The sequence below is a fragment of the Phaenicophaeus curvirostris genome, chromosome 12 (genome assembly GCF_032191515.1).
Source record: "Phaenicophaeus curvirostris isolate KB17595 chromosome 12, BPBGC_Pcur_1.0, whole genome shotgun sequence".
Classification (NCBI taxonomy): domain Eukaryota; kingdom Metazoa; phylum Chordata; class Aves; order Cuculiformes; family Cuculidae; genus Phaenicophaeus; species Phaenicophaeus curvirostris.
The window spans coordinates 13,688,258-13,703,102 of record NC_091403.1 but is presented as its reverse complement, the minus strand read 5'-3'; positions in this window follow the sequence as shown (position 1 = coordinate 13,703,102).

The following is a 14,845-nucleotide window of genomic DNA, read 5'->3' as shown; positions in this document are numbered from 1 at the left end:
AACTAAGTCAGGAATACAATGGCATTTGTACGGTGACCTGAGCAGCTTTGCTGCCCTGACGCATGGTTGTATGGCTTCTGTCAAAACTCCTGGTGGCTTTAGACCAAAAAGACAACACAACATATTCCCCCTCACTGTTCACTAACAGTGACCAGAAGTTACTGGCTTATTTAGCAACAAGAAAGCCAATTCTCATTGCTTTGGTGGATAACAACCCTTTTCAGTTGCTGCATCGTCATCATCATATAAGTTTGCTCTTAAAAACGAAGTGCATCTTATAATACTGAATAACACTTCTGCAAGCTGTTCACTGAAGTATCTCAACACTTGAGCATACAACATCAGATCTCTTATTAATAACAACCTTAATTTAAAGTTACAATCAGAATTAGTATTGAAAATATAGCAGAGTAGTAGTTCATCTACAAATCATGTATTTTTCCAAAATAAATGAAGCATGCCATGCTCTCTCCTTCCCTTTCAGCTTTTCCTGTCACAACCCCCACAGCCATCCTCTGGCAGGGCAGAACAAGCCATAATGCAGAACAAAACCAAAATAAAATTGAAACCTGATAAGGCCACATTCTCAGGAAGAAGCCATGTGTGAGATATTTTTGCTTAATTATTTCAAGAAACACATGGCCTCTTAGCTGTCACCAAGGTTGGCCTCATCAGGCTAACATCACGACAAACTGTTGAGCAGATAGTCGCTAGATACTTCAAGTATTTGAGACCCAGCTAATCAGCTCATGTTTCGTATTCTTTTTTCAACTTTTACAATGAAATAGAGCCCTCACTGCTTTGTATCGAGCCCTTTTTCTGCTCTTATAGGTATTGCCTTGTTGCAGAGATAGGAGACTATTTTTTGCATGCACACACTCACATCGCTGCTGTCACTGGTTCAAAAGCAAGTTTTCAGTCTCACCAGGCCTACAGAAAATGCAGTATGACATCTGATTGCAGATAAACAGTGATTGTAGAATATGGTTAAAGAAATAACTCAGCAGGAGGGCATTCCAGAGCCCGGACTTCAGCCGGTCATGCCTCGGTGCCTCGTGCATCTGGCTGAGGGGACAGGTGCTTTCAGTCCTAAATTATACAGGATATTGAAAAGCACCCATTGATGATATCAGAAAGGGAGCTGTTTGCTTTCCAAATATCAAAAATCTTTAAGTTGAACTAGGTTTTAATATCTAGTTGGAATAATGACATGTTTTTTTCCTCTATTACACAGTGAAATACATAATAGATGTTAAGTAACCTGCTGTATGATTTAATTCCTCCTCCCTGATAGCTTCTGTGGTTTCCTATGGAGAAGGCAAAGGCAAGTCCAGCTCAAACATGCCAGAACAACTCGCTGCATGGAAATCTCCAGCTGACTTTAGAAATGCTGTAGCAGTAATAAAACAACACCTCAGCCCAAGTCTGAGCTCATTAACAAGTTTTAATGCTTCTAAGGGAAGCATATTAGAAAGGTAAGGGGTAGTGGAAATCAGGGTATTACTTAATGAAACATCAAAAGAGACTTTATAGTTGAGACACTCCCATTCATGCACCTGTGTTAACAGCAAAGAGCACTTATCTTTTGGTGAGTCTGGCAAGTGATGTTGCTGAGCTGACCCTGTAAATCTGATGCTTGGGATTCAAAAGTCAAGTTAAAAATGCTTTAGAGCTTTAAAAAAAATCCATTCAGGAACATGCTTGCTCTGCAGAGGATCAAAAACCCTGCAGTAAGGCAGGAAGGTGATTGTTGGGAATGACTGCTGAAAGGCAAATTAACACCACTAAAACCATCTTAAAACAAGAAGTTTGGTTTCCAGCCACTGACCCACTATACCACTGCTCAAAGAGCCAAAGGAAGGGAGCAGAAAGGGGCAGCTGAGGCAGAGCGGCCTCTATCCACACTTGTATACTCACAAATTACAGTGTATAGATTTCATCTTCTGAAGCAAGAGGATGTACTCACGTTCAGTAGTTACAGCAGAGGTGCCAGCGTGGCGCTTTCTTCAGTACAAACCCACCAGGGATCTGGGTGTGTACTATACCTCTCACACCCTAAATACTGCTGGTTACAGGAGACTTGTCCATAAATGCGTACCCTGACTTATTCTGGTAACAGAGTATGTTATGTGACACACCAATTTTTATTTTCTTGGCACTCACAGTGTCATTGTCATGATATCTGCCCTTACTTGTGTGTAGAACCTAGTTTCTTGTACATACAGACACAGGACAAAAGCATGCTTAGCTCTTTTCATAAAGAAACAACAAATTACCACAATAAAAACTCATTTAAACCCTATCCCATGACAAAAAGTAATTGCTAGGTGAGAGCTTGAGTTAGGGAAAATATACATGGAGACTAAAAATATGGCATTTACTAAGCTGGCAAACAAAGGCTTTTTGGGTAGAAATCTGAGTTTAATTAAAGAAAGATAATAAAAGCAGTAGTTTGGGTATTTTCCTAATTTTATAATAGCTGTAGACATTATTATCACTTTATAATTTAGAGATAACTCTTTACAGTGATGCCAAAGGTGACATAGTTCATGGAGCTGCATTAAGATGCTGAAGTTAAACAGAAAGATAGTAACAATATGCTTGTACTGATGCATGTTTCTCGTAATAGGTGATAATACTAGATACTTGCATTTCTTAGAAGGGTGTGATAGAGTAAGCTATATCACAAAAATACTTCTATCACAGCAATAAAAGGACAACGCCTGCACTGGCAGAAGCAATCAATGCCTTAACTCCTAGCTGCATTGCTACACTAAGGTTGGTATCAGTCCAGAGTGGTGCAATAAAGGAACAAATCACTTCATAGCAAATACAGAGAAGCTGCACGAGGTAATAGCAAGGATGAAATCCCATAAGTGAAAACCGAGACACTTCAGGTGAGCACAGAAATCTGACAGCACCTTTATATGGAGAAATATAACAGCAGAATGAAGCTTCAGGTGGCATGAAGATCCATCCTAAGTAGAAAACTAAAAGAAACCCAGAGCACGGTTGTGTAAGCTTATTACAGGCAGTTATCTGAGGGAGGAAACATGCTTTGGCCAGGGGAAGCGGGGCAGTCTGCAGTGTTTACAAACAGTATGTGAAGAGGTAACCAGAGCAGCACGGAATGTCCCTTGAGGAAAGGGCTGGGGGCGGGCTGAGTGAAGAAATTTGGTAAGTTAACTTCCTGGAATAATGCTTTTTAAATCTTTCTTAATAAGATATAAGTTATGTAAAATGTGAAAATAATGCCTCTGACAGTAAAAGGAATATGAACACCAAACTCGTTCTTCCCATGAAGTGCTCACTATGGCAGCTCTGTAGCAGCTGCCTGTATAGCTGCACGCATTTGAAAACAGAGCCAAACACAGCTGCCCTGGGTAAAAATTGCATCCTGTGTTGTATTTTCAAACCAAACATTTAAAGAGCTAACAGTTTTGTGGATGTATTTCATTTCCTATTGCACAGTAGCAATACTGGCATTCCCAGCTGATGCAAACAAGAAATCCATCTGGTATCTGTGTTTCGTAAAAAACGGTGCCCTGGTTTAATGCAGGGGCAGGCTGTATTGCTCATCTGATGGGATTATATAAAGATAATAAATGGATAAAATAAATTCAGACTCTTCCACAGGCACAAAGTACAACCTCACAAACTCAGGTGCAAAAGGAACATCCTCCATTATATGCCGGAAAATTCAAGATACCCAACACTCAGTCTGGTTCTTTTCCAGTATAAAGGCTAAAATTCTTCCACGCTGAAGCTGCCTGCTACTGGCATCATTTGTACTGTTAGGATCTAGGGTAGGGATAGGATGATTAGCTGGCAGGGATGGGTTTTTGAGACTTCTTCATCCCTTAAGTTGGGACTTGCAAGCTTCAGTAGCACAAATATTGCCATTAAAATGTTTCTCCAATATAGACATAGACCAGTTGTTTCTACACTTTCTTTTTAAGTTTGTTTTTTTTAGCATATATGGAATCATAGAATGGTTTAGGCTGGAAGGGACCTCAGAGATCACCCAGTTCCAACCCCCCTGTCCTGTCCTGGGGAGGGACACCTCCCACTGGATCAAGCTGCTCAAAGCCCCATCCAACCTGGCCTTGAACATCTCCAGGGATGGGGCAGCCACCACTTCTCTGGGCAACCTGTGCCAGTGCCTCACCACCTTCACAGGAGAGACTTTCTTTCTAATATCTATTATAAATCTGCTCTCCTCCAGCTTAAAATAGATCTCCCTCATCCTATCCCTGCACTCCCTTGTAGAGACCACCTCCCTAGCTTTCCTGTAATCCTCCTTTAAGTACTGGAAAGATGCTATAAGGTCTCCCTAGGTCCTTCTATTCTTCAGGGAAAACACCAACAACTGTCTCAGCCTGTCCTCATATGGGAGGTTGTCCAGCCCTCAGATCATCTGCATGGCCTCCTCTGGACTCACTCTAACAGCTTGATGTCCTTCCTGCAAAGAGGACTCCAGAACCAAACACGGGGCTCCAGATGAGGTCTCACGAGAGCACAGAAGAGGGGCAGAATCCCCTCTTTTGGCCTTCTAGTAGCACTTCTATCCATGTAGCCTAGGATACAGTTGGCTTTCTGGACAGCAAGCGCACATTGCACACTCTTATCTACTGCTATGCTGTCAGCTCAGGAGGTCATCCAGAAATTGGACTGAACATCCAGGCATTCACATTCCAAACCTCACTCCTCCTTACATGTCCTTTTCTTGTTTATATCACAAAAGACAAAATTCACCCCATTGTACATTTAGCTTGTTTATGAGAAACTGCTCCAGTCTGCATGAGTTTCTTCATAGAAATGAAGAGGTTCTGTCCTCCTAGATAGCGTGCTGAACTGCGAACGGTTAGTGATTAAATAAACCCAACCCTTCCTACTAAACTCTAACTGGATCAAAACTAAACACCCTGCTGGAACTGAGGCAATAGCACTTGAAGGAGCAGATGGAGCCCCTGGATTCCAGAAAACATATTAAGCTAGCAACTTTAGTGGGTGACCGTGTCTGATGGAGGAAAACACAAACACAAAAACCCAGGCATATTCATCACCAGAAGAGCCTGTCCCCAGTAGCTGCTCATGGATACAGGGGGAAAAAAAATCGGTTTTTCTTCAAGTACATTGCTCATCAATCAGCTGAATGGCAGCAGCTTCCAGAATAGCTGTTAACATCATCTCCCGCTTCTGCCCCTTTCCTGCGAGATGTGCCACTTGTTTCTGGCTGAAAGCGCCTCCTCTATCCCACTGCTTGTTCGGAGGCTGGAAGTCCCTACTCCACTCCGGTTGCTATTAATTTGGCAGCCTTTTCCTCTAGTATTGAAGTGGTTTTACCTAATCATGAGAAAAGTTCAAGTCTTGGCTTTGCCCATCCTCGGTCACTGAGGATGAGACATCATGAATGGTCCACATCATAACTGGCTCATAAAAGCAAACAAAGGCAATAAATCTTACTGACAGTGCAAAATCCTTGAGAGTATTCAAGACTAGAATCTACTGTGAACTGTTGCAAAATGATACCATGAATTGCATCTGTCTTTGTACCACAATGGTATCGCAAAGTGAAGAATGTGAGAAAACCACATGGAGAAAACCACTACTGATGCCATATTGCCATGAAGAAAAGAAGTCTTGCTATTATCATGAGTTATACTTCAAAAAATGCTCAACATTTGTCACAAATGCAGAGAGAACAGAGAATCCAGCAGAATAAACTATGCTGTTCTGCTTTGTAAATCCACAGCTCACCCACACCCTGAGCATGGCATTCAGCTCTGGAATTGCCCTTCCCTTATGGAGTTTGTAGTGAAACCAGAAAAGTGATAAAACCAGGCTGTGTGCAAAGAGCTGGATGTGACTGGAACTGGAGATGAAGAATGAAGGCAGCTCAACACAAGCTGGATAGAAAAGATGAAGACACTAACTTCTTCCTCCCTCACATGAAAAAAATAGGAGAAAACCTATGAAATAGTCAGAAAAGGAAAGCATGTTTTCCTGCACGACAGTCATTCAATTGGAGAACTCATTGTTACAGGATGTTTTGGATACCAGAGGAACAAGGGCAGAAAAAGTAGTGGGGGCTGTTAAACCACTAGGATGGAGATGCAGCATATCAGCAAGAGCCACGAGAGGCAACTAGGGAGCTGATGAGTGTCCTTTTCTTAATTTTTTCTACTTAACAACCACAAGCTACCATCAAAGTGAGATAAATTATTAAGGAAGAAGCTTCTGGGAAGGGAACAGGATGTCCACATCCACCGCACTTGATCCCAGCTGACTGCAGATGGTGCTTGGGATCAGAAAGATCAACAGCACTCAGAGACCTCTCACTCCTACAACCCCTCTGCTTCCAATGGGAAAAAAAAAAAACTGCTGTAGATTTTTCAAAGCTCTCAGGAGACTCAGCCTCTGGGTTGTTCTGATCAGCCCCAAAAGGTTTACTGCTTCTTCTAGACCCCCTTTTGTTCATTAACCAGCTTTAAACAAAAATAAATCAAGAAGCACCTTTTCAGGACTGGGCTTTTCTGCTAGGATTTTGCTATTACAAGTAGGTACACAGTCTGAAATCTGCACAAACTGACTCACTCACTCAACCCTCAAACACTTGGTTTCTTTTTTTTCCAGTAATGTGAAAGAATTCAAAATAACTCTATTTTAAAAACTATTAACCACACAAGGTAGCCTAGTTCTTCGCATTCCACTTAACAGCATTCTAGTAACAACACTAATTGTTCCAGAGGTTCTCACCTGTATTTAAGTGCCACATACAGCTCTCAACTGCTTTACAAAAAAGAGTTTAAAAAATGATTTAGACTTTTTTTCCCCCCGTTATAAAGTCATTAAACTATTAGGCCATTGCCCGACAGGAAGGATTACAATTTTAGAATTTGACAATAGACTGCATTTAAACTCCTAAAAATCAAGGTCTATCCTTGCTCCACCCTGGACACTGCCAGAAACTATCAGTCCTGCTGGTGGCACTCCAAGTTCAACAGCTCTGCTCCCCAATGGATCCACCTGACTGCAGGGCCCATTTGTCTACAGAATCTGGGAACGTATTTACCCATTCAACACATGATTCCAGATCTTGTTTCCTACCTGCTACCTGTTTTAGGGCAACACGAGCATTATTTACCTTGGCTTTCTTCAAGGCTTTTGCCACATTACCTCACTCCTTCCTAGACTGCTCCTTTGCTCCATCCTCCACTCCTGGACTGATTTCCTTTGACATTTAGAAGACCCCAATACACAACATGGGTCATAGAGCTTCACTTTCAAAAATACATTAATTTCCCAGGAAAAAGAATATGCCTCATGCTTAGTCCCAACCATCTCCCTATCCTCCTTGGCTCCCACCCACACTCAATGTCTCCTCATATAAGACAATCTGTAAACGTTAAAAAAGTCAGTATCAAGATCATTTAGATACTTGCTCTTGGCCAACTAATGCTACAAGGATGAGAAAGGATTAGCTCACATTTACCAGATATGCTAAGCACATAATACTATGATGATGAGACATTTCACTGGAAGGGGGTGGGTATGTGTGTTTATCTTTTAAAGATCATCTTGCACACAATGACTTATTACTGGCAGGTTCCATCTTTACCTATCAGTATCTTGATTTCAGCAGCTGAACAAAGCATGTAAAGCCCTGGTTTATTTTTATGGTTCTGTGATGGAAACATGTTGGATGTGTTACTAAGGTTAACCTGCAGCTTTCTTCATTTATGTTGACATTGTATATTCTGTTTACTTCTATAATCCTTATTTTTTTCATAGTTGCTTTAAGCAGAGGAGCTCAAAACAGCTTGCATTTATGGGAGTATCTGCTTCAGCATGAATAATTCGGGTGCGTTTGCTTATGAGAATCCTTATTTCAGTGCTAGAGCAGTTCTAACTTTCTGTACCAAGGTAACAAGTCTTGTGGTGCATTCTCCTTACATTTATTGCCAGTGAAGTAGATGTAAAATGTCCTTGTCCAATTTTTGCTTCATTTCAAATCTGAAATCAAGCAACGGGCAAGTAAAATCCCTCTTGGTCTTCTGCGTTGTCTGTAACACCCAGGAAGTCTCTTACTACCTTCCAGCGCTGATGCTGGGACTCTCTCACAAGGACTCTGTCCCTGTGTTATGATTGAGTGCAGATATTAAACTTAGCAGAAGATAAGTGAAATGAGTAACCAGAAATCATCATGCTTGCTATGCAAAATGCAGGAATCACCCTTCCCAAAAGCCCAGCAACGCAGTCATCTTCCAAACGAACTGTCAGATATGCAAATTGTCTGTTGGTTCCTAAACTTTCCCTCCCTTATGGCATTTTCTGGTGTTTCAATACTTCCAATTGATGAGTCTTCCTATGGCGGGGGTGGGGGGAAATCTAACCCTAAGCATTCTTATATTTGACAGCAATAATGGTCAGCTGACACTCTCCACTCCCAAAGTGACAAAGGTTAAACCACTTAATGACCCTATGTTAATTTTTTCCTGCATCTTGACCACAGCTCTCAGTCCCACTCTCTTTCCTTGCCTGTAATTCTCACTGCTGCCTACAGAAAAGTTACCAGAAATCTTGATCTTGAGTCATATCTTGCTATTACTCATCCTTAATCACATCACACCTGGACTACTGAAATATCAGTTTAAAACATTCCAGGAACTCTCTAGCTCACTTATGCACTCAGGGTCTGGAATGCTTTGGCCAGAAACATCTCGTTTTCCAGGAAACGGATTATATCATCCCATTATCTGTCAGCTGTGCTGCACGGCACTGCCCCTCATCCCTAGCTTCACAGCTCACTGCTGATTTACTCTCATCCACCCACTTGACTCCAACATCAGCAGATGCAAGAAGTCACAACAGTTATTATCTGTGCTTTTCCCAGAGGAGGAGGAGGGAGCACTGACCTCCTTTGGGACACTGGGAAGGTTGTGGTCTCCCAAAGTATTTGATGGATTGAGCAAATCCGTCCACATTAGAATTTCAGTAGATTCATTGCAACACAAGTTTATTGCGTGACCAGCTGCCTGTCACAGTTTTGCTGAGCTAACTTCAGGCAAAGTTTGGGAGAAAAGTAATAATCTGGGGTCTGTTTCTTCCCCTCAAACCTATTTAAGCCAAAATAATAGAAGGAATCTCTTTCCCAAATATGGTTCAGTTAATGGTTTTATGCCAAGAGACCTGGGAGAAGCAAGGAAAATCTAATAATGCACTCAGCAGACGACTCTTAGCGCATTTTGCAAAGCTGACTTTTTCACCCCAGCACGGCCTGGACAGCAAGCAGGCAATACAAGTCACAGGCATTTCCCAGGATACAAACTCACTGCAGGGTCGATGCATCTGAGAAGTTTCTGCCAAGAAGGGCTGTGCAAAGGCACAGCTCATTTCCAAAAATCCAATTGTGAGAGAGGCAAGGACATTGGAACAGATCAGCACGAGCAGGAAATGGGTTTCTAACTTCTTATCTCATGGGGCTATGGGCTTTTGGGAATAAATAACTAGAGTGTACGCATACTAAATTCAGGACAACTAAAACACAGTGTTAGTCACAAGAGAGCCAAATGTTCTGGGCGTTCCTTACCTAGTCATAGCAGCAGCATCTGGATTCTTGCAAATACACAAAATGACAGGGAATAGTGGGGAAGCCTGTACATTTTTTTAAATTGTGTGGTTTTTTCACTTGCAGAGTGTGTGTGTGTGTGTGTGTGTGTGTGTGTGTGTGTGTGTGTGTGTGTGTGTGTGTGTGTGTAGAGAAAAGCGTGCCCTTCGGTTAGGGCAAGAAACCACAACATCTCAGTCAATGGAATTGATCCTGAACTCTGGTTTTAGTAGGATCAGAGATTAAATTAACATATGGCAAAACACCACCGGAAAAATAAGAAAAACCAAAGCATCACCAGGCAACCAAATTGGCTGAGTGGGGCTGCTGCACCTACCCCCCTGCCATTCTTCCAGTGAGGGTGTGTAGGACAGGAGGAAAGTCTTGGGAAAGCCTCGGGGAAGCACTGGAATGGAATAATTCATTCAAAACCATATGCTGTGAGCACCCAGTGATTCAAGCACACCGAGTTACATCAGTCACTAATGCAGCCCTTGACAGCTAACCACATGGATCAGAAACATCTCCAGCACGCAGCTACACATGGCAATATGATTACAAGAGCCTTTCCTTAAATGTCTTGTTTAAGATGACTGCACAACAACTATCAACAAATAGCAGACTATCACCATATTTCACACCACACCTAAGGCTCACGTTAGGACAATCTACCCAGCAGCTGTTTTAATGAAAGCTTGTTTAATAATTATTTATGGGTGTACCTCATCCTTCAGTTTTTTATTTCACCATTTTGGAACAAAATTCCTTATTTACGGTCCTACTGTCCACAGCTTATCTGGAAAGCTCCCCTGCCACTTGAAGCCAGCTGGTCTGACTGTGAGCAAAACATAATGAATCCTATTCTGGATCAGCTATTACAGTCCCACCCTGGAGGTCTTTCTCCTTTATCTCCAACTCTTCCTTACTTCTTTTCAACATCTGGGCAGCTCTCCTGAGGCTACAGAAACAAGCACACACTAGACATCCTGTTTCTCCCCCCCATGACATGCTGTAATGAATACAGAAAAACACATGCTCAAGTATAATTTGTTATCTCATGCAGAGCCTTTAGCATCAGCTTCCTTCCCTAGACAGAGTCAAGTCAAGCTCACAGACAAGTTTTCCAGGCTGCACATGCCACATGTCTCCTTGTTCCTTCTCTCCCTCTCCTCCCATTAGGAACTGTCCTTCCTGCTTATCTAGCTCAAGGAAAAAGAGCCAAACTTAGGAGTATCTCTTGAGATACTGATCTGCCTATCCTATAATGCAAAGCAGCTTATTGGAGTAATTTGAACGACTCAAAAGCCATTTAAAACCAACACAGATTTCACTCATTCCTCCCTACAGCACCTTGCAATTCCTAGCAGTAAAAAGGTAACGGCACTGACGGGACATAGTTTGGAACTTCTCCAGCCTACCTCAGCTGAGGAACAGAGGGACTATGCAGAGCTCCCATAGCTTACACCGGACACTGCAGGAACGAGGGACAGGGAAGGATGGAAATCACCTACTCTGCAAAATCAAGGGATAACTTCACGGTGAACCCAACAGATTCGTATACTCTACACAAGGAAACAAAGGTTGGATGTGCTCGTCAACATGCGTCCTGTCTTCTTTTTGTGCCAAAAGCTGCAAAAGCTGTTAGTCTCTCAGGTCCAGCTAGAGTGGCTGGCTCCTTCATGGAAGCAATACAGGCTCAGTATTTTTGGCTCTTGAAGTTACTATATCAAGACAGTGGCTGATGCAGATGACAATGCAAAAGTTTCCAGAGCTGGGCTATTCTTTGGCTCTTGCAAGCTGGTTTTGTTCAAAACACAGAAAAAGCCTTCCTAATACAGGGAAGCTCTGGGTGAAATCAATGGTAACATCTCGTTTCTTTCCTGTCTCAGACCCAAGCCAGAAGCCCATCAGTGGCAATGGGAAGACTTAGTGACTTGCCCAGGCTTTGGCATAAATTCTTAGTACAGAAAAATGATGGTGACCAAGTTTTGGAAGCAGAGGGGTAGTGACAGATCCCAGAACATGACAAAGCACTCTTAGAGTTTCCATACAAATACTATTTGCTGCTTCTTCATTTGCTGCTTGTCTTTTTAACACACCCTTTAATTGTTATTACAAAAAGTGGATGCAAATAACTGCCTGAAGAGAACTCAAGCAGGGAACAAACCATTAACCACTGTGCCTATATTACAAAAAAAGTGCTAGAAACCCTCAATAAGAACTGGTGGTTTAAGGGGAAAACCCTTTGGATTCAAGTGACTGTTGTAAATACGTGTCCCTGAGTTACAGGAGCCAGAAGGCAGAATTCAGAATGCAAACACTCAAATTATACCAGACTGCTAATTAAGAACAAGCTTTGTTACAGAGATTATACATCTTCAAAGACTCTTACTGTGCATGCACATCTTCATCCTCATGCACAAACTAGCAAGCCACAGTAAAATCCTCACAGTCTGGACCCATTAGTTTCTCATTCTTTCTGACCCTAACAGTCCTCGCACATCTCTGCTGTTTAGTCTAGAAGACTCAGGGTCAGCTTTCCTGGGGGAGCCATGAGAAAGGAACAGCCATGGCAGAGCCATATGACACCATGCCCCATCCCCAGAGCAGGCAAGGACCACGCCAGCAGCTGCCAACCACAGTCTAGCACCAATTCCCAGGCCTCCACAGGACTCCTTGTTCTATTTAACAGCATGAGAGCCACAAAACAACTGGCTCAAAAAATGCCTTAAGTGGCCTTGACTACAGATTATCTGCAAAATCTCCCCTGCTCCCTGTATTTTTAATGAAAAAAGTATTTTCAATACTGAAATGTCATGGTTTTGGCCAGATAAACAAGCTAGAGAAATTGAGTGCTGAGTTTTGTGGATCAGACTGGTGTATGATTAGGGGCAAGTATAGAAATGACTTGTCAGATTTTAACCCTTGAGAAATAAACACAAATGAGAAATACTTTTTTCTTATGACAACAAGTCACAGCCTCACATTACTCCCATTATTTGCCTTCCTATTGCCTCCTGTTATTTTGGGACCTGTTTACATACAGAAAACACATCGCCAAGTGTCATATAAAGCAGACCCATCATACGCAATATTATTTCTCTATTACTAAAATGTCTTTTAAAAACACAGTCCAGTGTACAGAAACTTGATTTACTAAAATAACTTGGCAGCCTGGAGTCAGATTTTTCTGGACTTCAGAGAATTACTTTGCTGTTGAAAACTGGGTCTCAGACCTCTATAACTTGTCCAAAACCAAGCAGACCTCTTCTATAGCTACATTAGGTTGCTCTTTAAAACTTTTTTGAGACAAGACAACCAGAACAACATAAGGAATGGCAAAACAGGGAGAGGCTCTTTAACAGGGAGTGCAAGGACAGGGCACAACACACCTTTTTCACATCAAACTGAGAACAGAGAACAACCATTTTGCTCCTGAAACACACGCAGCATGGGACCGAGAACAAATTTTTTCATCTCGACATTTTCATCTCTGTATCTGTTGGGGACTTTTGTTCTTCTGAGTTATGCTGTCTCAAAGAAAAAATAAAAACGTCTTTCTTCTGAGCACAGAAGATCCTCATTCAATATGCTGTCAAAAATGAACGTTCAAATTCGTGCTTAGAAGAACATCAGTATTTTTGTAAAGGCACAGGGAAATAAGTCATCACATTCAGCCAGTTCCTTCTTCCCTCAGCTCCCAATAGAGTAAAGCTGATTTCTGGCGTTTTTTTCAATTAGCTAATAGCACTTTTTCCATGTATGGTAGAGTTGTACCATTACAGATATTGAGGACTCCAATCACAGAGCATATCCCCAAGAATGAGTAATGGTCTCCTCTTCCATCTATGATATGGTGCAAGAGGCAAGGGCAAGTCCCTGACAGTGGAGCATTTGGACTGGGAGTTTCAGTTTTGACTCGTGCCCTTGTCAAAGGGCCACTGTTGAAAGCCTCCAAAGCAGCTTTTCAAGGTTCAATAGAAATTCTAATGAACTTATTTCCTTTGTGACGGATTTCTGAGTCAACTTTTCCAAGTGAGGGGAGAGGAAATGCAATCAGAAAAGGGGGCTTATTCCTATTCTAAAAGAGAGAGTAGATCTACACTAGTCATCCTTTATCTTGTCATCTTCCTGACCACAGTATTGTGAAAAGCCCACAAGCAGAAACAGCAATAAACATCAATGAATGATATAAAAAGCACAGTGTTGAAGTCCTGCAATAAGGAGGAAGGGAAACCATAGTATCTTTCAACCCTGCCTTTGTTACACACCACGCCTTTTGGAAGGGACAGTACACAAGATGTTATGCAAAACCAAGTAATTCCTGGTAACTTAGAAAGACGCATTCATTGTAAGACAGAAAACTCTCATTTCAGAGTCTCCTTGTTGACTGAGCTGATAAAACCTGAAAGAATGTGCCACAAGACCACTGCTGTCCTACAGTGGGAAGAACACTACATGGGGAAAACAGTCTTGCTCCTCCCTCCCATGAACATCTTTACCAGGGTACAGATAGCTCCCAAGACCAGAAAGTGGGATGCATGGGGAGATGGCTCGTGGGTATGAAAGAATGTTGTACCTAGTCCTGGGTCCTACCAACATGCCATTGGCATGCAGCTTAGGTGAGCTGCCACCTCCAAAAGTCATTGTCACTCTGCAACAGGCAACAATGCTGCCCTGCACTGAAGCAGGGGTCACCTTGGTGGCTTTGGAACTCCATCCTTCAAGACATTTTCTAGAAATCTGCCTGCCATCACACCAGCTATTGGAAAAGTACAAAGCTTTCTAGTCAAAGTTTAAAAACAAAACCCACCCTCTCAATGACTGAAAGGAAAAGTGATTTCAATGTCTGCTCTGCACATCTCCTTTGCTTTCCATCTAAAAGAAAGAGTATTTAGATGCAAGGGTGTTAAGCAATATGAATCATCTTTAAAGTATTCAGTTTAATTAGACAAGGATAAAGAGGTTTAAACAATGTCACTGAAATCTAATTCTCTGTATTAACCTCTGTCATAGAGCAGCAGAGTGAAATCAGTAAAAGTGAAAAAGTGATGGTTTAGCTAAGCTTATTTGTTACAGCCACTGCTCTTGAACAAAGTGATTTTTATGGCTGTGATCCTCCCTAAGAGCAGAAGTCAAGGTCACGATAGCAATACATCATTCTGGGGGAAGAACTGTACTGTAACCTCACATCTGTGTTCTGCAGGAGTAAAAGGAGGCTGTGACTAGCTACTT